Source organism: Fundulus heteroclitus, chromosome 12 (genome assembly GCF_011125445.2).
Source record: "Fundulus heteroclitus isolate FHET01 chromosome 12, MU-UCD_Fhet_4.1, whole genome shotgun sequence".
NCBI classification, from domain to species: domain Eukaryota; kingdom Metazoa; phylum Chordata; class Actinopteri; order Cyprinodontiformes; family Fundulidae; genus Fundulus; species Fundulus heteroclitus.
Genome location: NC_046372.1, coordinates 48,344,557 through 48,369,114, shown reverse-complemented (window position 1 = coordinate 48,369,114; position 24,558 = coordinate 48,344,557). Strand labels below are relative to the sequence as shown.

At 41.4% G+C, this 24,558-nt stretch overlaps 1 protein-coding gene and 1 long non-coding RNA gene across 7 annotated transcripts in view; one reads left to right on the top strand and one right to left on the bottom strand.

Annotated features, from left to right (window-relative positions):
• The window catches only part of whrnb (whirlin b), a 203,028-nt gene that overhangs the window by 159,777 nt on the left and 18,693 nt on the right, over nucleotides 1-24,558 (bottom strand). The window lies entirely within an intron of this gene.
• Nucleotides 10,734-11,509, top strand: LOC118565077. Its single transcript, XR_004932170.1, has 2 exons — nucleotides 10,734-10,994; nucleotides 11,094-11,509. It is a non-coding gene; the product is annotated as an uncharacterized LOC118565077 (long non-coding RNA).

Below are 24,558 nucleotides of genomic sequence, written 5' to 3'. Positions count from 1 at the left end.
TGCTTGCTCAGTATGAGGGATTGCAGCAAAGCCATGTACAATGCAGACGACTCTCCCTGTGGCTCTACAGTTCCCCAGTGAATGCTGCTTGTCGGGACTTTGATGCAATCAACTGGTTTCCTTATATAGGACATTTTTTGACCAATCTGTATAATCTGACCCAATCTGTATAATATGATTGAACTTGATTTTGTAAAGTGCCTTGAGATGACATGTTTCATGATTTGGCGCTATATAAATAAAATTGAATTGAATTGAATTGAATAAATAAAAAATAACATAAAAATAACGAAGCCCATCTGGGGTGCGGATGATCTGTTCACAGTTCTGTCCATCCAGAGCTCAGTCTAGACCCGCCTTCTGCGGAGCTGGTTCAGCTTCTTTCGCAGCTTATTTGTGCTGCAGGTAACAGAGCAGCAGAAAGAGCGATCAGAGTCATGATTTTTTTGAGCGGCTCCCAGACAAAGTCATCATTCACAACCAGTCATGGCTGCACACTGGATCAGAAAACAGTTCTGCTAACCAGATGCATTCTGAAATGCCAATTAGTCTGTTTATAAGTTTTGTTCTTATTTATCCTGCATTTTTTTAATTACGTGCGCTGTGTCTGCTCCTCTGTCCTGCCTTCCCTCGGAGCCAGGGGCTTATCAGCGGCCAGCCTTCAAAACGTGAATCACTATGTTTAATGTCCTTCCACTCGTACCAAAATGTCCCAACTAAAATCAAATAGGAGAGTCAGTAGCTGTGTTTCATGCTCTTTTGTATTTAACGACACAGAGCCAGTGGGGCTTCAGTGGGCTGCTGCCTTGCGCTTGAATTCAGGTGCGCAAAACATTACATGTAATTCAGGTGCAGACTTTTTAAGGAACTTGTAAAATCAGGGGCTTCAGCTAAGATCCATTATTCCTTCTCTTCCTTCTAAAAGAGTCCTTTACAGTCTTTATTTATGCATTTTCCCCACTGTTTATCCCTCGCGCGCAAAGCATGAGATAAAATCCAGCAGCTGGATCAACCGCAGTGAAGTTGGTTTGAAGTTGGATATTGGACATTCAAGCTCCAAGGAGTCAGCGGGATCTAGCTCATGGTTCATACGGTTGAGGGACTCCAATTTCGGCCAGCGTCTCTCAGCTGCTCCCTCCTTCCACACGCGGTGGTGCAGTTAGGGACCGTCAAAAAAATCTTTGAACCACGCACTCTTGAGAAACAAAAATCAATAAATTCCTTATCATGTGACCATTTAAGATGACACTAATATAAATGGATGCCAATAGATAAAATCTGTAAGGCACACTTGTTTTTATTCAATTTTAAGCTATTTTCGATTTTTAAAATATTTTTAAAGACAAAAATTGGGATTTTTCTTCAATAGCTTACAGGTCATGTGACCCACTGACTCCAAATCTATGTCAAATTGTTCTACTACTTTAGTCAGATGGGGCACACAAATTTTTATTCCATTGTATGTAAGCCTTTGTTTATTTTTATAGATTTTTTTATAATGAAAATAATTTATATTTCTTCAATAGATTCCAGGTCATGTGACACACTCACTCAAATTCTTTGTGAAATTGTTCTACTACTTCAGCCAACTTTTGTCTTTGAAAAAATCTTAAAAATTGAAAATAGCTTAAAATGGAATAAAAACAAGTGTACCTTACAGATGTTCTTTAGTGGCATGATTTTATATTAGTTTTGTCATAGGTGGTCACAAGATACGGAATTTATTGGTTTTTGTTTCCCAAGAGTGCATGGTTCAAAAGTTTTTTGACGGTCCCTAACTGCACCACCGCGTGTGGGAGGAGGGAGCAGCTGAGAGACGCTGGCCAAAATCGGAGTCCCTCAATCAGCTCAACCGTGAGCTAGATCCCGGTGACTCCGCAGAGCTTGAATGTCCAAAATCCAACTTCAAACCAACTTCACCGCGGTGCTGGATCATGCGTTAAGACGCAGCGTGAACCCCAAGTGTTGCAGCTGAGGGGGAAATGTTGGACCGGCTTAATGAAAGTCCGCCTTATTCACGAATTAGACCAACATGGATAGAATAATGATAATCTGTAGTGTTTTTTATTGGCTGGATGTGAATCTGATAATTCATATTGTGCCTTTTATAATCAACTACAATATTTTCTTATCAAGCGAGCTCTGCATAGGGTCCAATGTAATTCACCCAGCGCGTTGGGAGACTCGTTTTGGGGAAACTACGGTTGTAGCTCACTGTCTGCCTTGCTGTGGTTGCGGAGAGGTGTCTGTTTTGTCGAATAAATCATCCGCCAATGAGTTATTGATCTGGAAAAGCCGAATCTGAAACCACAGAAAAACATTTCAGATCCCAAATGTACAGCGTTCTAATTCTTCCAGTCTATTAGCAGCTTCCCTTAAGAGGTTGGACCCTGAACGTCTGCCTGCTGAGTTTGATATTACTAAACAATGCTTCATGTTGGGGAAAAGCCATGTAGATTTGACCGATGCAGTAAAATGCTAACCAACCAATGGGCAGAAGTTGAGCCCTTAAGACACAGCCCCTCCTCATTTGCATAATGAGGCAGAAATGCATACAGAAATGTAAAAAGGACAAGCTGAAATGTAAAAACGACAGGCAGAAATAAATAGCATCACAGAAATATATAAGGTAAAAAAATACAAAGGAAGAATATAACAGACAAAAATATTATAACATGCACATAAATAAATACTTAAAAAAATAAGTAATTAATAAATAAAGTTGAAGATTATAACGGACAATAAATAAATAAGGTATTTATTACAAAGGCGAATAAATAAAGAAGCTAATTAAAAGAGATATATACATTTATGTCACACTGTATAATTTAATTTCTACCTACATTTATTAATTTGGTGGCGATTAATTGTATGCTTATTTATTTATTGAGCATTTATTTATTTCTGTATTTATTTTTAAATATGGAAGACTTGGTCCTCCATACATTCAAACCAGACAAGTCAGAAAAGTCACCAACAGCACTCCCATTGCTAACCTGCTGAGCAGACAGAACTTAAACCTCCTCTAGGTTAAACATAGATTCCTGCATACGGTTTCCTGCTGTACAACAGTGGCGGAGTGATAGGATTTCCAGTCTCAATTACCTTTCAGAATTGACAACTGGACTTTAACCTGTGTGCTGTTAACATGTAGTGAGTCCCTAAAGGGAAATCAGAATGAAGAAACACATGAAACAAAAATCCATGCTATACACACAGATGCACAGGTATGTATTGTCACGTGTAAACACACCCACAGACCATGCAGCACTGTGACAGCTTTTCTCTTCTCTGATCCAGCATGGCTACATAATCCATCAGGCTGGGAGCTGATTCCCAGCGGCATCTCCCACACACTGATGCTTGTTATCAGAAATATGTGCTTTACAAAATGGAAGGTTGTGTTCAAGGACACTTGACAACTGCAGCATCCAGCAGGAGAGTTTGGACAGGGAATGCAGCCAAGGCAGCCATCCAGTCAACTGAGTTTGTTCATAATAACAAGCAAGTTCCATCACAGCTGATTTATCTAACTTACAGCAAAGGGTAACTTCTCCCACCATAATATTTAATGATATAATACCCTCCTACATCCGTTATCGAATAATGTGTTGGAAAGTTTTTTTGGACTTGTTGAGGGCTTTATGTGAGAGTGGTGTCCGCTGGCTTTAATTATGCAATTTTGTTATTCTCTATACACACACACACACACACACACACACACACACACACACACACACACACACACACACACACACACACACACACACACACACACACACACACACACACTGTGTGGACCTTAACCTAACCTGAGGTCATAGGTAAATGCTTAACACTAAACCCACCCTAAACTCCTTGGAAAATGTCCTCACAATGCCATTTGTCCACTTAGCATTGGTCTACTGTCAAGTTTTGGTCTGGACAACAATAGAAAAACAAGTACAAACACACATTCTGGTTCTGCACATTAGAAATATGACTAAAACTATATAAAAAAGTCCAGTGCAGTCCATTCCTTTAATCTGCATTCTATTCCTTGGTGGATGCTGCTCAAAAATTTCCAAAAAAAAAACCTAAACCATGCAAAATGCATATATATATATATATATATATATATATATATATATATATATATATATAAAACCATTTCTGGGCAAATGCAAGTTAAATTGTTAATGAGCAAATACACTGGATTAACCCACAACCAAGAGTAGGGGGTGTACTATTTGAACTAAAGAACAGTGTTCAATATCCACAGCTGGCAAAACTATTTTTAAGAGGAGTCAAGGGGGAACCTAAAGACAGATTAACAGAAGTGTAAACGAAGTGATGATTTATTACCAAAGCTGGCAGTGTGTTTTGGGCATTTTGTCATGTTTGTGCTAAACCTTTGGTGATGTTTTGTGCATGAATGATATAAATACATATTCTATAATCGATTGACATATACAATTGTGCTCATAAATTTACACATCCTGGTGGAATGTATGATTTTTGTCCATGTTTCATTGAATATAAATGATAACACAAACAGTTGTTTTCTACTCATGGTCAGTGGTTGTGTGAAGCCACTTAATGTCAAACAACAGTATTTTTTTTTTTTTACAACAGAAACTACCCAAATCACCCTGATCACACCCCAGTTCTTAATTTCGTGCATTGCCCCCTTTAGCATCAATAACAGCTTGGAGTCTTTAGTGGTAGTTGTGGATGAGGCTCTTTATTTTCTCTGATGGTAAAGCTGCCCATTTTTCTTGGCAAAAAGCCTCCAGTTCCTGTAAATTCATGGGCTGTCTTGCATGAGTTGTACATTTGAAATCTCCCCAGAGTGGTTCAATAATATTGAGGTCAGGAGACTGAGATGGCCAATCCAGAACCTTCACTTCCCTTACAAAATATTGCATACTAGAATTTATATCACAATACATTAGGAAATATATTTTGACTATTTGAGAAATGTTGTCATATATTTGAAAATATATAGTGATATACAGCTCAACAACTTATTGCTATAGATGGATTCTTATATCTTAAAATTAATTGATGTTCAAACAAAAATAGATAACATTATTGCATGTAGGTTTACTACAACTAAGTATTTTTATGAGTCAAGTTCCAAATCACATTTTGTCTGACGTTCATTCTATATGGCCATATGGTTGTAACATATATGGCTATGAATTGATTCCTACATTGTAAAATATAGATGACTGAGCACTATAAATTAGATTCTCATTAACAGCAAAGAATACACAAAATACCATAGATAGATAGATAGATAGATAGATAGATAGATAGATAGATAGATAGATAGATAGATAGATAGATAGATAGATAAGGTGTCAGCCCCTCCCTGGGCTGCCACCTTACCGTGGTGTAGGGGGTTTGAGTGTCCCAATGATCTTAGGAGCTATACTGTCAGGGGCTTTAAGCCCCTAGTGGGGTCACCCAAGGCAGACAGGTCCTAGGTGAGGGACCAGACAAAGAGCAGCCCAAAACCCTCCTTATAATGAGTAACATTAATGGATCTCGTGTTCCCTCGCCCAGGTCACCGGGGCCCCACTCTGGAGCCAGGCCTGGAGGTGGGGCACGTTGGCGAGCGTCTGGTGGCCGGGCTTTTACCCATGGAGCCCGGCCAGGCTCAGCCAGAAGAGGCGACATGGGTCCCCCTTCCGATGGGCTCACCACGTGTTGGAGTGGCCAAAGGGGTCGGGTGCATTGTGCAACGGGTGGCAGTAGAGGGCTGTCAGGTCTCTGTACGACCGGTGTCAGAGTCTGGTCCGCATTGCCAGCAGTAAGTCGGACTCGTTTCCGGTGAGAGTTGGAATCCGCCACGGTTGCCATTTGTCACCGATTCTGTTCATAACTTTTATGGACAGAATTTCTAGGCGCAGCCAAGGTGTTGAGGGGATCCGTTTTGGTGGCTTTAGGATTGCTTCTCTGCTATTCGCAGATGACGTGGTCCTATTGGCTTCATCAGGGCGTGATCTACAGCTCTTACTAGAGCGGTTCGCAGCCAAGTGCGAAGCGGTCAGGATGAAAATCAGTGCCTCCAAATCCGAGACCATGGTCTTGAACCGGAAAAGGGTAGAGTGCCTTCTCTGGGTTGGGGAGGATGTGCTGCCCCTAGTGGAGGAGTTCAAGTATCTTGGGGTCTTGTTCACAAATGAGGGGAAGATAGAGCAGGAGATCGACAGGCGGATTGGTGCGGCGTCTGCTGTGAAGCGTGTGATGTACCGATCCGTTGTGGTAAAGAGAGAGCTGAGCCAAAAGGCGAAGCTCTCGATTTACCGGTCGATCTACGTTCCTACCCTCATCTATGGTCACAAACTTTGGGTCGTGACCGAAAAAACGAGATCTCGGATACAAGCGGCTGAAATGAGTTTTCTCCGTAGTGTGTCTGAGCTCTCCCTTAGAGATAGGGTGAGGAGCTCAGTCATCCGGGGAGGACTCAGAGTAGAGCCGCTGCTCCTCCACGTTGAGAGGAGCCAGTTGAGGTGGCTTGGGCATCTGGTTAGGATGCCTCTTGGACACCTCCCTGGTGAGGTGTTCTGGGCACGTCCCAAATGGGAGGAGGCCCAGGGGAAGACCCAGGACACGCTGGAGGGACTATGTCTCCCGGCTGGCCTGGGAACGCCTTGGGATTCCTCCGGAGGAGCTGGCCCAAGTGGCCGGGGAGAGGGACGTCTGGGCCTCCCTACTGAAGCTGCTACCCCCGCAACCCGACCCCGGATAAGCGGAAGAAAATGGACGGACGGTTTGATATATATATATATATATATATATATATATATATATATATATATATATATATATATATATATAGAGAGAGAGAGAGAGAGAGAGAGAGAGAGAGAGAGAGAGAGAGAGAGAGAGAGATAGATAGATAGATAGATAGATAGATAGATAGATAGATAGATAGATAGATAGATAGATAGATAGATAGATCAGCATTAGAGATCAGCATTATGATCTCTAATGCTGTACTGTATGTCAGTTCATTGGTCTCTCTGATGGTCACAGTAGGGATTGTATTTATACTGTATTCACATCATCTAGGAGATCCTGTGGATGGACTTCACTTAGCTTCACAAGACAATGTCGGGCTTTTAATTTAGCCATGATCTTATCTCTTAGGTCTACACTGTGGGTATAGAAGCAGCAATGCTTTCCACAGTCTTTTCATGTAGCCCCATTGTCTAGGGTTACTGGAGTAGTGCCATTCCAAAAGTGCCTCATTGTCCTCTTGAGTCCATTGCCTTCATGTTCATTTGTCATCAAAGTGTCCTAGTTCCTCAATACTTGACGCAGACCTTGTTCGGCAAGGCGACATCTGAGCCTGTATGGTACTCCATTTGTGCACTCTCTTCATGTATATGAGGTAGGCAGTTAGCTTTAATGGTCTTGCTCAAGGACCAACGCTGGATGATGGTATAAGCCCACTATACATATGCACATTATATAGACCCCCGATCTCCCGCATTGGAATCAGACACTCTACCAATAACCTGTCTCTCCACAACATGGTAGCTCCTGTCAGGCAACATAGCGACTAAGATAAATAGGCACATGGATCAACACATGTCAGAGGCCCAGAAAGGCATAGGTAAAAGGAGCTAAACACCAGCTGCTGGTTGACAGAACAGTTGCCCTAGACTGCAAAATCAGACAAACAAACTGTCATGATTTAGGTTTTTGCTTGTTTTGCTTTGGACTTTTCTGGACTTTTTTTAATAAGCCTTCACCTCTAAGCCATTATCCAATCACCTCAGTCTCTCTCCAGCCACCACTCTGCTCTAGATTAACTCCAGCTGTTGCTACAAATTGCAGTCAACTCAGCTCACCTGTTCACCCGTCTACATATTCAATTCAATTCAATTCAATTTTATTTATATAGCGCCAAATCATGAAACATGTCATCTCAAGGCACTTTACAAAGTCAAGTTCAATCATATTATACAGATTGGGTCAGATGCTACAGATTGGTCAAAAATATCCTATATAAGGAAACCAGTTGATTGCATCAAAGTCCCGACAAGCAGCATTCACTCCTGGGGAAGCATAGAGCCACAGGAAGAGTCATCTGCATTGTACATGGCTTTGCTGCAATCCCTCATACTGAGCAAGCATGAAGCGACAGTGGGAAGAAAAACCACCCATTAGCGGGAAGGAAAAACCTCCGGCAGAACCGGGCTCAGTATGAACGGTCATCTGCCTCGACCGACTGGGGGTTAGAGAAGACAGAACAGAGACACAACAAGAGAGACAAAAAAGCACAGAAGCACACATTGATCTAGTAATCTGTTCTACATTAAATGGTAGTAGCGGGTGAGCCGTCTTCTCTGGATGATGTCACAGTTAACAGAACGCCAGACCAGGTGTACCTACTATGAAGATAAAAGAGAGAGAACAGAAAGTTAAAGCAGAAATGACAACACATAATGCATAATTGAAGAACAGTAGAACTCAATAGAGTGAGAAAATTAGATGCTGATATACTCCAGTAGCCTAAGCCTATAGCAGTAAAACTATAAAGGTAGCTGAGAGTAATATACCTGCCTGTCATCCACTCACTGCCAGAACATTTCATCTGATATCATCTCATCTTGTCCTTTGTAATGTGCTGTGCCTGTTCTGCTGGTTTCCTGGTCCACATCGCCTGGGCTGGTCTGTGACTACCTGATACCTGCTCTGGTCTCCTGCTCATCCCTGCCTGCCTGCACCATCAGCCATTATTTATCTGTCAAGTCTGGTTTTGCTTGCCTATCTGATATCATAGGCTGGAAACCCCTTAGCCAAATAATCAGCAAGTCTGGCTATGGATACCAACTTAGAAATGGGGCCACTATCAGCAACATCCTGTACATGGATGACATCAAGCTGTATGCTAAGAGTAAGCAAGACATTGGCTCACTGATCCACACTATCAGGTTCTACTGCAGGGACATCGGAATGTCATTCGGGCTGGAGAAATGTGGCCGGATGGTGACAAAGAGAGGGAAGGTAATCCACACAGAAAGGATTGTACTCCCAGAAGGGAGAATAGCAGATATTGAAGAGAGCTATAAGTACCTTGGAATATCACAAGAAAATGGCAACCATGAAGAGGCCACAAGGAAAGTAGCAACAGCCAAATACCTGCAACGAGTAAAGCAAGTTCTGAGATGTCAGCTCAATGGGAAGAACCAGGTCGGGGCAATCAACAACTATGCCTTGCCAGTAATCAGATACCTTGCTGAGATAATAAGTTGGCCAAAGGAGGAAATCCAGTACACTGATCTTAAAGCACGAAAGCTACTCACCATGCATGGTGGATTCCACCTCAAATCCAGTATCCACATGCTATACATCAAATGCAAAGAAGGAGGCGGAGGCCTAGTGAGCATCAGAGGCACCAATGAAGATGAATCATCCAAGTTTCAAGAATATATCAGGAAGATGGCCCAAGGGATGAAGTGCTCGGTGAATATCTCAGACAATGGAAGCCGGAAGAGAAGGAACCAAAGGTGGTCTGCTGGTGGTTCCTAGAGTCTCTAAAAGTAGAATGGGAGGCAGATCCTTTAGCTATCAGGCTCCTCTCCTGTGGAACCAACTCCCAGTTTTGGTCCGTGAGGCAGACACCCTGTCTACTTTTAAGACTAGGCTTAAAACTTTTCTTTTTGACAAAAATTATAACAAGTGGCTCATGTTACTCTCAGCTACATTTATAGTTTTACTGCTATAGGCTTACGCTACTGGAGTATATCAGGATCTAATTTTCTCACTCTATTGAGTTCTACTGTTCTTCAATTATGCATTATGTGTTTCATTTCTGCTTTAACTTTCTGTTCTCTCTCTTTTCTCTTCATAGTAGGTACACCTGGTCTGGCGTTCTGTTAACTGTGACATCATCCAGAGAAGACGGCTCACCCGCTACTACCATCTAATGTACAACAGATTACTGGATCAATGTGTGCTTCTGTGCTTTTTTGTCTCTCTTGTTGTGTCTCTGCTCTGTCTTCTGTAACCCCCAGTCGGTCAAGGCAGATGACCGTTCATACTGAGCCCGGTTCTGCCGGAGGTTTTTCCTTCCCCCTAATGGGTGGTTTTTCTTCCCACTGTCGCTTCATGCTTGCTCAGTATGAGGGATTGCAGCAAAGCCATGTACAATGCAGATGACTCTTCCTGTGGCTCTACGGTTCCCCAGGAGTGAATGCTGCTTGTCGGGACTTTGATGCAATCAACTGGATTCCTTATATAGGACATTTTTGACCAATCTGTATAATCTGACCCAATCTGTATAATATGATTGAACTTGACTTTGTAAAGTGCCTTGAGATGACATGTTTCATGATTTGGCGCTATATAAATAAAATTGAATTGAATTGAATTGAATTGAACCATTGTGGGAGGAAAAACCCCTGCATGGGATAGAAAGATAGCAGAGGTGGCTGATATGACCAAATCCTGACAATGGCTAGAGAGGGCCGGACTGAAGGACAGCACCGAAGCACTGATAATGGCAACACAGGAGCAGGCCTTGAGCACCAGAGCAATAGAGGCCCAGATCTACCATTCCAGGGAAGACTCCAGGTGCAGACTATGCAAAGAGGCCCCAGAAACCATCCAGCAATGTTCCGTATGCATTGCTCCTTTAAGCCATATATTCCCATAGAAATCTAATTACATTATCCGGAACATGCAGTTTTACATATATTTACAATGCCTGTCCCAGTATATAATCTCGTATAGTTTGGGACATATTTAATATATATTTAACAATATGGTAAATAGTATAAGAATATATTTAGACAGTATAATAATTGTAGTAATGTCCCATAGATTGTAATTGTCAGGGTGCTCTGTTTTCCATGCTCTCTTTTGGTTCTCAGGTGGTTCTAGTTGGCTGGGGGACGTGGCCCACACCTGCGGCTCATTGTAGTGGCTTCCTTCGGCTTCTTAAGGAGAGAGAGCAGACAGATGGAACACGCCAGAGCCTTAACCCAGTCGTGGTACGACGTGGCCTCTGACCAGATCCTGAAAACCTGAACCTGTGAGTCTCCTTTGTATCCTGAACTCTAGACTAACGTTGAGTCTCCAGCTTTCTCTAGTTTGCTTGTGGACAATTACCCGCCTCAACGTCTCGTTTGATGAACTTCGTTTGTATGTTTGGATTACTCACTCGGTCCGACGGCTTCCCTGAAGAACCAGCGCTCCACAAATCCCCGAAGCTCAGATTCTGCTCTGGCAATCCACTCAGACTCCCTTGGTATTACCAGGCGGGGCCTGAGACCCCTTCCCTGGATTCAGCTGGTTCTCCACTCTGGTCAACCATCTGTCACTCCTGTCTGCTGAGGCGCGCTCCGGATTCCTCGCCAGCTTACCATCTGCCCTCCCTCCAGCCACTTACCACTGTTCAACCACTGAGAGCTGCGGTCACAGAGTTCCCTGTCTCTCTCCCCCTGGTTAGACTAGCTCGACCTAGTCTAACCAGGGTCCTGAACCTCTAATAAACATCTTAAAATTGCGCCTGTCTCCGTTCGTATCTGCATGTGGGCAAAACACTTGAAAAACATGACAGTAATATATCACTTTCATATATATTATATATTTTCATATATTAATATTTAGGTTTCACTATTTAAAAATACACATGAAATATGTCATCATGTAATATATTGAGAAATATATTTTTCTTTCGTAAGGGTTTGTTCTGTTGTAGCCAAAGACAGGTCCACTGGGACTTTTGTTTTGGATTGTTGTCATGTTGGAAAAACCAAATACAACTAATGTGCAGCTTCCAGGCAAATGAGTGTAAGTTTTCCTCAAGTTTTTTTTTTTCTGATAACATGTTGCGTTCATCCTTCCATCAATTTTGATTACGGACTACGTGCTAAGCTAGCATTTAGCTAGACAATGAAGTTGTTATCCTCTCGGGCAAGGTAGGCTGACACTAGCCATCAATAGCTTGAGGGACACGTATAGCCCAATGTTGGTCCGAGGTCCCTGCAACACTCCGCTCTGCTGCGGTAGTGCACCCCAGCTACAACATCCCACCATTATTGGAAGCATTGCCAGGCATAGCAAGTTATCTGGGGGAAACCCTGTGTACCATTAAATAAAATTGCACACCATCTTTGACAATTGTTATAAATATGTATGTCTACATTTCATTAAAAATTTATGCTTTTGTTTGCATATAAACTGTTTTGTTAATAAGCAGCATCCACTAACATTCATTTATTTGCAGTAGACTATAGTTCTTCATTTTAAAGTATGAATAGATAACTACAAGATTTTATATATGCACTCAGGGAAGAAGATGGAAACTGTTTGGAGGCAAACCCTGTGGTCTGATGGCACTGATCATTGTGTTGTGTTTTTTTTATTACAGTGGGGACTGGTGAACCTCACAAAATAGAGCAAAAAAACATTTCGTGAAAATATTGAAGCAGAATCACGAGACATTAGCCTGAAAGTTAAAGCTTGAGCATAAATGGTTCTTCTAAGTGGACAATGATAGCATGGCAACAAAATAATCATAAAGGGGTTTAAGGAAAACATTCTGGAGTGGCCTTCAAAAAGCCCAATTTAAAAGGTAGGCTATATGTGGGTAAAATAGCTTTGTTGGGGCAGGTTTACACACCTGCCCCAACAAAGCCATATTGCTCACGTAACTTTGCTCACTTTAACTTTGTCAGGGTCTAACAAGAAACTCTTGTCTGCCCTAAAACCTGAATCTCGGTTACATTAGAAGTGAACCCTAGGGCAGTTCACTTACACTAAGAAAGAGAACAGACACCAAAGAGTGAACCCTATCCAAATGGAGTTATTGATGTGTGATGTAAAAACATATATGTGATCTGAAGAATTTCAGGTACCTGCAACACCTCGCTCAACATCTGTGTAACCAGCACGATGTCGTCTCTCATCATCCACTATATCTTTCCGTACCACATTTGTTACATGTAAACACAAAACTGTGTTGCCACGCCTGCTGCTAATACTGGGCAGCTCCTTGTGAGAACACCATTAATGAGCAGCTGCAACTGTGTCACGTTGGCAAGGTGGGCTGGTCTAGTTTGCCAGTTTCTAGCGCAGTGTAAAAGAAAAACGAATGAATCAAGGTGTGAAGTTTTGTGTCATTTTCTGGTCCACTGAACCAAGCACACTGGTGTGAAAAGTCCAGAAAGGCAATTTTAAAGAAATGGATGCAAACATCTGACTATAAATAAAGCAATGCTGAGGGAGGTATCCAGGAGGCCTCCGGAACAAATGCCTAAGCCATCTCAGTTGACTCCTCTCGATGTGGAGGAGCAGCCGCTCTACTCTGAGCTCCTCTTAAATGGATGAGCTCCTCACCCTACCTCTAAGTGAGTCCCTGCGAGGAAGCTAATTTCACCTGCTTGTATCCGGGATCTCGTTAATTTGGTCATTACCCAAATTTCATGACCACAGTTGGGAACGTAGACCAATCCATAAATCGAGAGATTTGCCTGTTGACTCAACTCAACAAGATCCCAAGATACTTAAACTCCTTCATTTCAGGCAGGGACTTCACGCCAACCTGAAGAGGACAGGCCACCTTTTCTGGTCAAGACGTTGCCCAGTATGATGGGGCCCGACCCTGAAGCTTGGCCTGGGGCTGGGGCTTTAGAGATAACCTCAAACAACCTGGCAAGGCCAAGCTTGAACAAGCGATGCATGGCCTACCCCTCAACGAGGGGAAGCCACAAGGAACTGATGAAAAGACGACAAAAGACGACACACCCAATCCAGAGGTGCTTAAACTGGCTCCAGAGAAAGATCCTAATTAATGTAAATAACAATGTAAATCATGTAAAGCTATAATCCAATGTTTCTACTCCCACTTTGAGGGACAAAACACTCCTATGTCTCCAATCAAAGACAGAATCCTGCCCACTCATAACACCTGCAGGGATTAATTTGATGAGGATGAAATCCCATAACCATCAACATAACTGCCTCTATGCAAGGGGACAAGATGACTAACCCAGGATTAGTGTGACATGACAACAATCATTAAGCACGGCTGTTAAGCTGCTCAGAGCAGTGGCAGCTGACAAACATTAATTCATAATCTCAATAGCAGCTTGCAAGTTGGTGCAGGGAAGCGGTCAATGGAAGATTGGAAGAAAGATTTCCCGAACCCTGCTCAAGAAAACATGATCGTGTGATGCAAATGTCAAAATACATTAAATCAGGTTACTACAATGCACCATTCACTTGTCAGTCGAGGACATGCACACAACCCTTCTGCACATTTTCAAGCTATTTTTTTGGTGTTTGGCAGAGCAAATGTTAACTTGTTAGCTGTAGTAATCTTTTGTGATAAAGAGCTGCTGGGTGTTTGATTTATTAAATACACTCTCATATTAATAAAAAGTTGTGCTAAAGGCTAGCACAACTTTTCAGAACCCTCTATCAAGTGTTAGCTAGACCAGAATGCATCAGTCTTAGAAATAACTAGTAAATTATTTGTGACAGCAGTGGTTGCAGTGAATTGGAATCGGAAAATACAGGGAAGTGAGTAGGGAGCAAATTGTTAAATGAAGGAATAATAAAATTTAATACAATCGGAAAGTTTTTTTAAATAAAATCAATAGCTGAGTGAATCATTATGAATAGTGATGATTGAGGATAATAAAAAAACAATGACAATAAAAAATATAAAAATCAATGCATCTGATAATGATAAGATTGAGGGTGTGGTAAAGGATTTAATAATGCCTGCAGTCTGTAGACAGATTTGTATTGAATGAACTACATTCAGATACAGAAATTTAGCAAGCCTCATACATAACTCCCCAGTATGGGGGAGGTCAAGAGCTTCAAGAGCAACTGTCCTCCAACTTAGTTGAATCCCTGTTTCAATAAACATATGAATCAAATGGAGTGGTTATTAGCAGGCCTCGTGATGACCTTTATGACATGCTGCAGATGTAATCCAGTCATTTATTTCATGGGTTCTAGTGCAGGAATGCATCCAAAACCTGCAGGACAATATTCTGAGGCTTGGATCTGGAGACAGCTTGGGTAGGTTGTACCATTGTGCCAACTTTCAGTTATTTTGAAAAAAAAAAAAAAAAAAAGATAAAAACGACTGTGGGTTGGTGAAAAGCTCTTTCAACTTCATTTGTAGCACATATGTTGAAAATGTTCCCAGAAAAAGGTACGATTCAAATATATTCTGCATTTCATTGCCAGGTGTTGCAGCGTTTTAACATTCCTTCTTTCTTTGCAAACATTGTTTCAAACTCAGCTTTGCTACTTTTCCATCTGCATCTACTTTACTCAGTGGTACTCACTTCAACAGACGACACAACATTCACAAATCTTCTGCTCTCCACATTTCAGTCTTTCCCAGAAACAAATATGTGCTGATCAATGCCCTTTCTGCAGAGCAAACATGGCTGAACGTCCATTCCATCTTAAACTTGATGTGGCGATGGATGCTGTTGATGTGCATTCCTCTGTGGAAAGTATCCTTGCTTAGTATTCTGTCCAAGTCTATGAAAGGTGTACACACCACTCTCGCCAGGGAAATAGGGAAGGCTGGAGAGGAGAGGTGAAGAAGAGACGGTATGAGCAAGATGTGGGGAGGGTTTAGCAGCGAAACATTCCACCGATGGCAAGTCGTCAAGGTGACAGCTCTGACAACAAGAAACAGGATCCTTACTAAAAATAGCTTCCCAAGTGGCATTTTGGCACAGCTTAACATTTATCAACAAAACTGTACATTTCCCTTATAAAAAACAAGGATTTTTAAACACAAAAATAACAACAGCCCTTTGTTCTGTTGCCTTCCTTTACCATCACCATCACCCTTACCCTTCACTGTTTGCTTTCTGTTTGACTCCTCCCTGGCAGCTCCATATTTAACATCCTTTGTGCAACTTTTCCACTATCCCTCCTCTGCACATGCCCAAACCATATCAGCCTTAAAAAGCTAACTTTGTCTTCAAACTGCTCAGCATGAACTGTGCTTCTGGTCCTTCAATTGAACTGTGTTGGAATCGTTTAAAATGCTTTATTTAATTTCTATATATGTCAACTTAAATTTGAGACCCATTCACAGCAATATTCTAAGCGAGGGTTAAGTTTAATGAGTGAGACTGTTTTTAGGCATTTAAAGTTTGTACATTTCATAACTTTATGACATAAATGCAAAGAGGTTATTTCTTGTATTATGACATAAAATCCATCCATCCATCCTTTTTCCTACACGCTTATCCCTGTTGGGGTCACGAGGGGTGCTGGAGCCTATCTCCAGCTGTCAATGGGCGAGAGGCGGGGTACAGCCTGGACAGGTCGCCAGTCTATGTCATAAAATATAAAGAGCAAAAAGAAATTAAAGCCGCAAGCAGCGTCGATCGGCCCTCACAGCCAAGCGCCGCTCTGGCCTATTGGCCACCGCAGGGGTTCGCGCATCGTGGCTGCCAGCCAACGCAGAAGCTGTCACACATTTTCCCCGCCCGTCCACTAGGCGGTACACACGAACATGTTCGGCAATGCTCCCCCTCTACTCACAAAAAAATCTGGTGCAGATTGGTCGATGCATCGAGGAGATACAGCCGTTGAATAATGAAAATGCATTTGGCCATTGGGCCGGACTAAATAGTTCGGCGGGCCAGGACCGGCCCACAGGCCATAAGTTTGAGCCCCTGGTTTAAAAATGAGTATACCAATTTAATCAAAGGTATCTAATTAGCTGTTAATCCAGCTTTATGTCAAAAGTTAACAAAACCTTTTTAGGTCTTTAAAGTTAATTGTTATTAACATTAAGACAGCTTTTATGAACGTTTGACAGTTAAATTGATGGAAAAACACCCAAAAGAAATACTGTAACAGTAACACTTTAACAATTGGAAATATTTCTAAAGTGTTACTTTAGCAATATTCCACATGTGGCCTCTGGTAATAAAGTCAAAAATCTTGGAGTTAATTTTGACCAAGACATATGTAATTCAAATCCCATATTAAAAAGGTTTCCAAAGTTTCCTTTTTTCACCTTCTAAATTAGAAACATTCTGTCCAGGAGCAATGCTGTAAAACTAGTCCATGCATTTGTTACTTCAAAACTGGACTATTGTAATTCTCTACTACTATCAGGAAGTCCTCAAAATACAGCTCAAAGTCTTCAACTGATCCAAAATGCTGCAGGAGGAGTTCTGATGAAAATCAACAAGAGGGATCATATTTCTCCAATTTTAGCCTTCCTTCAATGGCTTACTGTTAAATCAAAAATATAATAAAAAATTCTTCTTCTAACGTTTAAAGCCCTTAAAGGTATACTATGCAACTGGGGTTGAGTTTCCAGCGAGGCTCCCCCCAGAGGGCGAAAGTAAAAGTGCACTGTCGTAAAGATGCTCAGCTGTTCTGGTTTCTCCGTCAAGCCAGGAGCGGTTGTTTTGAGCTTAGCAGACAGGCGAACGCAACGAAAAGTCGAAAAAACGGCAGTACAAACAATGACTAACACAGTGAAAGTTTGAACATGTACACAGAGAGAGAGAAACCATTCCAATGTTACTTACAATCGCATCAGCAGAAACGCGAGGTCCGCGTCAGCCTTGCAGCCTTCTTTTTCTTTTAGCTCTCGCCATTCGGAAAAAAAGCTTGCCCGATGTTCACCTGTGTACGACTCCTCTCTCTGTCCAGAGCCCTTTTCCTCTTTCTTGCCTGCTCCGACATGGGCTTTCGCTGTTTTCTCGCTGGTTCCGCCATGATAACTGCACAAATATCGCCATTGCGCTAGCAACGAGCATGCCTTTTACTGGGGGCGTGTAGCAGTTCCTGCCGTCAAGCAAGACCGACTCTTGCGATGCACCAGACTTCTGAGCCTGTGGGTGCGGGCCGAGGGCTCCTGCAATTACAAGAACGGCATTTCCCCTACACACCACCAGGGCGGCCGAGAAAACCTTTGTTCGACCTGAAATGACTCATTTAATCATCCAAAACAGTATGGAACACATTAATTAACTGAAAAATGTTGCATAGTATGCCTTTAATAATCATTCCTTCACTGGCTTACTGTTAAATAAAAAATAGAAATTCTTCTACTAACGCATAAAGCCCTTAATAATCAAGCTCCATCATATATCAGAGCTCTGATTACCCCTTATGTTCCTAACAGAGCACTTTGCTCTCAGACTGCAGGTCTGCTGGTGGTTCTTAGAGTCTCTAAAAGTAGAATGGGAGGCAGATCCTTCAGCTATCAGGCTCCTTTCCTGTGTAACCAACTCCCAGTTTTGGTCTGTGAGGCAGACACCCTGTCTACTTTTAAGACTAAGCTTGAAACTTTCCTTTTTGACAAAGCTTATAGTTAGAGTGGCTCATGTTACCCTGAGCTACCTCTATAGTTATAATAATAATTGAACTTTTTTGAACTTTATTGATCTCACAATGGAGAAATTCACTTCTGCATCTTAACCCATCCCCTTGGGGAGCAGTGGGCTGCCACTGTGCAGCGCCTGGGGAGCAATCAGGGGTTAAGGGTCTTGCTTAGAGGACCCAGAGTTGCAGTCTGTGGGAGTTGAACTCAGAACATCTGGGACCCAAGCTCAATGCTCTAACCACTAGGCCACCACTCCCTCCAGGAGCAATGCTGAAAAACTAGTCCATGCATTTGTTACTTCAAGGCTGGACTATTGTAATTCTTTACTACTATCAGGAAGTCCACAAAATGCAGTTCAAAGTCTTCAACTGATCCAAAATAATGCAGCAAGAGTTCTGATGAAAATCAACAAGAGGGATCATATTTCTCCAATTTTAGCTTATGCTGTTATAGGCTTAGGCTACTGGAAGACATCGGGGCTCACTTTACTGAGTCCTTATACTGAGCAAGGAAACCGATTGATTGCATCAAAGTCCAACAAGCAGCATTCACTCCTGGAGAAGCATAGAGCTACAGGGAGAGTCGTCTGCATTATACATGGCTTTGCTGCAATCCCTCATACTGAGCAAGCATGAAGCGACAGTGGGAAGAAAAACTCCCCTTTAACGGGAAGGAAAACCTCCGGCAGAACCGGGCTCAGTATGAACGGTCATCTGCCTCGACCGACTGGGGGTTACAGAAGACAGAGCAGAGACACAACAAGAGAGACAAAAAAGCACAGAAGCACAAATTGATCCAGTAATCTGTTCTACATCAGATGGTAGTAGCGGGTGAGCCGTCTTCTCTGGATGATGTCACAGTTAACAGAACGCCAGACCAGGTGTACCTACTATGAAGATAAAAGAGAGAGAACAGAAAGTTAAAGCAGAAATGACAACACATAATGCATAATTGAAGAACAGTAGAACTCTATAGAGTGAGAAAATTAGATCCTGATATCCTCCAGTAGCCTAAGCCTATAGCAGTAAAACTATAAAGGTAGCTCAGAGTAACATGAGCCACTCTAGTTATAAGTTTTGTCAAAAAGGAAAGTTTTAACATTAGTCTTAAAAGTAGACAGGGTGTCTGCCTCACAGACCAAAACTGGGAGTTGGTTCCACAGTAGAGGAGCCTGATAGCTAAAGGATCTGCCTCCCATTCTACTTTTAGAGACTCTAGGAACCACCAGCAGACCTGCAGTCTGAGAGTGCTCTGTTAGGAACATACGGGGTAATCAGAGCTCTGATATATGATGGAGCTTGATTATTAAGGGCTTTATACCTTAGAAGAAGAATTTTAAATTCTATTCTTGATTTAACAGGAAGCCAATGAAGGGAAGCTAAAATTGGAGAAATATGATCCAGCTTGTTGATTTTCATCAGAACTCTTGCTGCAGCATTTTGGATCAGCTGAAGGCTTTGAACTGCATTTTGTGGACTTCCTGATAGTAAAGAATTACAATAGTCCAGCCTTGAAGTAAGAAATGCATGGGCTAGTTTTTCAGTATCACTCCTGGACAGAATGTTTCTAAAGGACTAATGTCTCAGCAGGATCTGGAAAAACAAATCCATGCGTTTATTTTTAGTAGAATTGATTACTGCAACGGTGTTTTCACAGGTCTGCCTAAAAAGTGGATCAGACAGCTGCAGCTGATTCAGAACGCTGCTGCCCGCGTTCTCACTAAGAGTAAGAAAGTAGAGCACATCACCCCAGTTCTAAAGTCATTACACTGGCTCCCTGTATCTCAGAGAATAGACTTTAAAATACTTCTGTTAGTCTATAAATCCCTAAATGGCTTAGCACCTAAATACATCACAGACTTGTTATCAGCGTATAAACCCTCCAGACCACTCAGGTCCTCTGGCTCCAGCCTTCTCTGCATACCTAGAACACGAACCAAACACGGAGAAGCAGCATTTAGTTCCTATGCTCCACTTATCTGGAACAAACTTCCAGAAAACTGTAAAAGTGCGAAAGCCTGAATTCCTTTAAATCGAGATTAAAAACACATTTGTTTAAGATTGCCTTTGAATGTTCAAGTTAAACTGTGTTACTGTTTTTAAATGTTCTTTTTTGTTTCTACATTCTATCCCTACTTGCTTTTATTCCTATATTTTAATCATGTAAAGCACTTTGCATTGTCTCTGTACTGAATTGTGCTATATAAATAAATTTGCCTTGCCTTTGCCTTGCCTCTAGTTTTCGCGATATTCCGGAGGTGAAAAAAAGGAAACTCTGGAAACCTGATTAATATGGGATTTACATGACATGTCTTGGTCAAAAATAACACCAAGATTTTTTACTTTATTACCAGAGGCCAAGTTAATGCCACCCAGATTAAGTGATTGGTTAAGAAGTTTATTTTTTGAGGACTCTGGCCCAAAGATTACAACTTCGGTCTTGTCAGAATTTAGATGCAGGAAATTTAAAGTCATCCAGCTTTTGATGTCATCAAGACATGACTGCAGTCAAAGTAATTGATTGGATTCATCAGGATTTATGGATAAATATAGCTGCGTATCATCAGCATAACAGTGGAAATTAATCCCATGCTGTCTGATAATTTTGCCAATCGGTAGCATATATAAAGTAAAGAGAATTGGTCCAAGGACAGAACCCTGTGGTACTCCACAGATGACCCAAGAGTTTGAGGAAGATTTATTATTAACATGAACAAACTGGAATCTGTCCGACAGATAAGATTTAAACTTCACCAGAGCTGTTTCAGTGCTATGATGAGCTCTAAAGCCTGACTGAAACTCCTCAAATAGGTCATTGCTTTGTAAATCTTCACAAAGTTGATTAGCAACTACTTTCTCAAGAATTTTAGATAAGAAAAGAAGATTAGATATAGGTCTGTAGTTTACTAACTCATCTTGATCAAGAGAAGGTTGCTTAAGTAAAGGTTTAATAATAGCTACTTTAAAAACCTGTGGTACATATCTATTTACTAAGGATAGATTAATCATGTCTAAAATGGGACCACTGATCAAAGGGAAGATGTCCTTAAACAACTTGGTTGGGATTGGGTCTAACATACAGGTAGAAGGTTTAGATGAAGCTAAAATTTTAGATAGCTCAGAAAGCTCTACTGCTTCTAAACAGTTCAAACACTGCGCAGGTTCTAAAGATTCCTCCAATGCTGCCTCTTACTGAGGACGAGGTAATCATGTTTGGGAGGATGCCAGTTATTTTATTTTTAATGGCATCAATTTTATTTATGAAGAATCCCATAAAATCGTTACTACTAAGAGCTAAGGGAATGGATGGATCAACAGAGCTGTGGCTCTGGGTAAGTTTGGCAACTGTACTAAAAAGAAATCTAGGATTATTTTTATTCTCTTCAATTAATGATGAAAAATATGCTGCTCTAACTCTGCAAAGGGTCTTGTTATACAACAATAGACTGTCCCTCCAGATTAGTTAGGATTCCTCTTGGTGTGTAGAGCGCCATTTTCTCTCCAATTTCCTAACATTGTGCTTCAAGGAACGCAGCTCTGAATTAAACCAGGGAGCCAGCTTCCTGTGAATAATCACCTTCTTTTTCAAGGGAGCTACATTGTCTAATGCAGAACGCAATGAGGAAGTCACACTGTTAGCAAAGGTATCGATTTGTGAATGGGAATAAACAGCATACCTGCCATCTACAGGGCATTTCTGCAATACTGAGGATATTAAAAAGGGGACAGACTCTTTAAGTTTTGATACAGCATTATCCGATAAAGATCTACTATAATGGAACCCTCTTTTGGGGGTGGAGAACTCAGTTAGATTAAACTCAAATGTTATTAAAAAATGATCAGACAGGACAGGGTTGTGAGGAAATACTGTTAATTCTTCACAATCAATGCCATATGTCAGTACAAGGTCTAAAGTATGGAGCCGAGAGTGCGTCGGTTTATGCACATTTTGAGCAAAACCAATTGAATCTAGGGTAGTTTTAAAGGCTACACTAAGGTTATCACATTCTGTGTCAACATGAATATTAAAATCACCTACTATAATAACCTTATCAGTATTTAACACCAAATCAGATAAGAAATCTGACAACTGATCCAAAAACTGAGTGTAAAGGCCTGGTGGACAATACAAAACAACAAACAGAAGAGGTTTTATTGCTTTGCAGTTTGGATGAGGGAAACTGAGGGTTAAATGTTCAAAAGCACTGTAATTATTAGTTGATCTGGGACTAATTAATAAATCAGACTGAAAGATAGTTGCCACTCCTCCTCCTCTTCCCACAGATCTGGGAATGTGGAAATTTGAATAACTGGAGGGAGTTGACTCATTTATACTAACGTAGTCCTCTTGTAGCCAGGTTTCTGTGAGACAAAACAAATCAATCTGATTATCAGAAATCAATTCATTAACTAACAAAGTCTTTGGAGGGAGAGACCTTATATTTAATAGACAACATTTAATTCTTTTATTTTTTGGTTCAAAGTGATCCGTATGGATTTGTATTAGATTTTTATGATTTGTTCCTTTTAGATCAGTTTTTGATCTGTTAAGTTTTGGCCGTGGGAAAGACACTGTCTCAATAGGATAATGAGTGGGTAACAGTACAGAAGCTGCAGAGAGGTGTGTTAAACTACGGCTCTGCTTCCTAGTCTGGACCCTGGGTTGTTAGCATTTAGGAGAACTAATAAATCCGGCCAGATTCCTAGAAAGAAGAGCTGCACCATCCAAAGTAGGATGAATGCCATCTCTCCTGATCAGACCAGGTTTTCCCCAAAAAGTTCGCCAGTTATCAATATAGCCCACGTCGTTTTCTGGACACCACCTGGACAACCAGCGGTTGAATGACGACATGCCGCTAAACATGTCATCACTGGTCAGATCAGGCAGGAGACCAGAGAAAATTACAGAGTCCGACATTGTTTTAGCAAACTCACACACCGAAGCAACACCAACTTTGGTGACCTCTGATCGGCGTGACCGGGTGTCATTACCGCCAGCGTGAATAACAATTTTGCGGTATTTACGCTTATCCTTAGCCAGTAGTTTTAGGTAGGATTCTATGTCGCCCGTTCTGGCCCCTGGTAGGCATTTAACTATGGTCCCTGGTTTCTTTAGTGCCACATTTCGTATTATGGAGCTGCCAATAATTAAGGTTGGCTCCTCGGCGAGACTGTCGCTGAGAGGGGAAAATTTAAGGCTTGGCTAACGCTAGGCTAAAGCTAGGCTAGCGCCCTGTTATCACACCAAAGAACAAACCGTGTGAAACACGAGGAGTTCCCAAAAGTGATGAGCAGCCAGACAACATGTTTTAAAAGTGCTTATGTTTGGAAACAGATGTTAATGCAAAGAGGTTTAAAGATAAAAAGCGAGAGAGCCTGGAGCAAAAATCCGTCGTTCACACAGCAACAACAGGAAGGGACACAATACGCCTTACCGCAAACAGGAAGTCTTCTCTTTATTTTTATATATATATATATATATATATATATATATATATATATATATATATATATATATATATATATATATATATATATCTGTTCAACTTAAATATATTTGGAAACAAAAGAGTTAAGATCACTTACTTACCAAGATAACTTGGTTTGTGGTTTATTTGTGGTCTCTTGCTGCCACCTGCTGGACAAGTTTGATCAAATACCAATGCTGTAAATGTCAAAACCTTCAATCAACCTCAATTCAAACCTTCAATCTAAAATGGCTGACTTCCTGTGATACTTGCACTATAACATTAATTGTAAATTCTGAGCGTCTTGCTGAGATCTACAACTGTACCAAATTTCATGTCTCTACGATGAAATAAGTGAATAGCAAAGGGTCCTTTGAAAATCTCTAGGTGGCGCTTTAGAAAAATTAGGTCACACCCACCAAATTTTGTTATGGATTTCTTTAGTGGGGTGGATAAGAATGCATCCAAGTGAGTTTTAAATAGCTCGGCCCAAAACTGTGGAATTCAGAGCCAAAAGTATGGCAGCGGCATTTGAGGTGACTTCGCCACGCCACCACGCTGACCTGCTCCATCTAATCCACTTGGGGCTGGAATTTCATGTTGATTAGCTCAGAGGGGTAACATAGCGACCGTTTACAGCAAAACATGACACTTCCTGTTGTCAGGGGGCGTGACCTAACTTATGTCATCATTTGATCATTGGATATTGTAGAAGATCCGATGATGATCAATCACGGAAAGTTTGGTGCCCCTG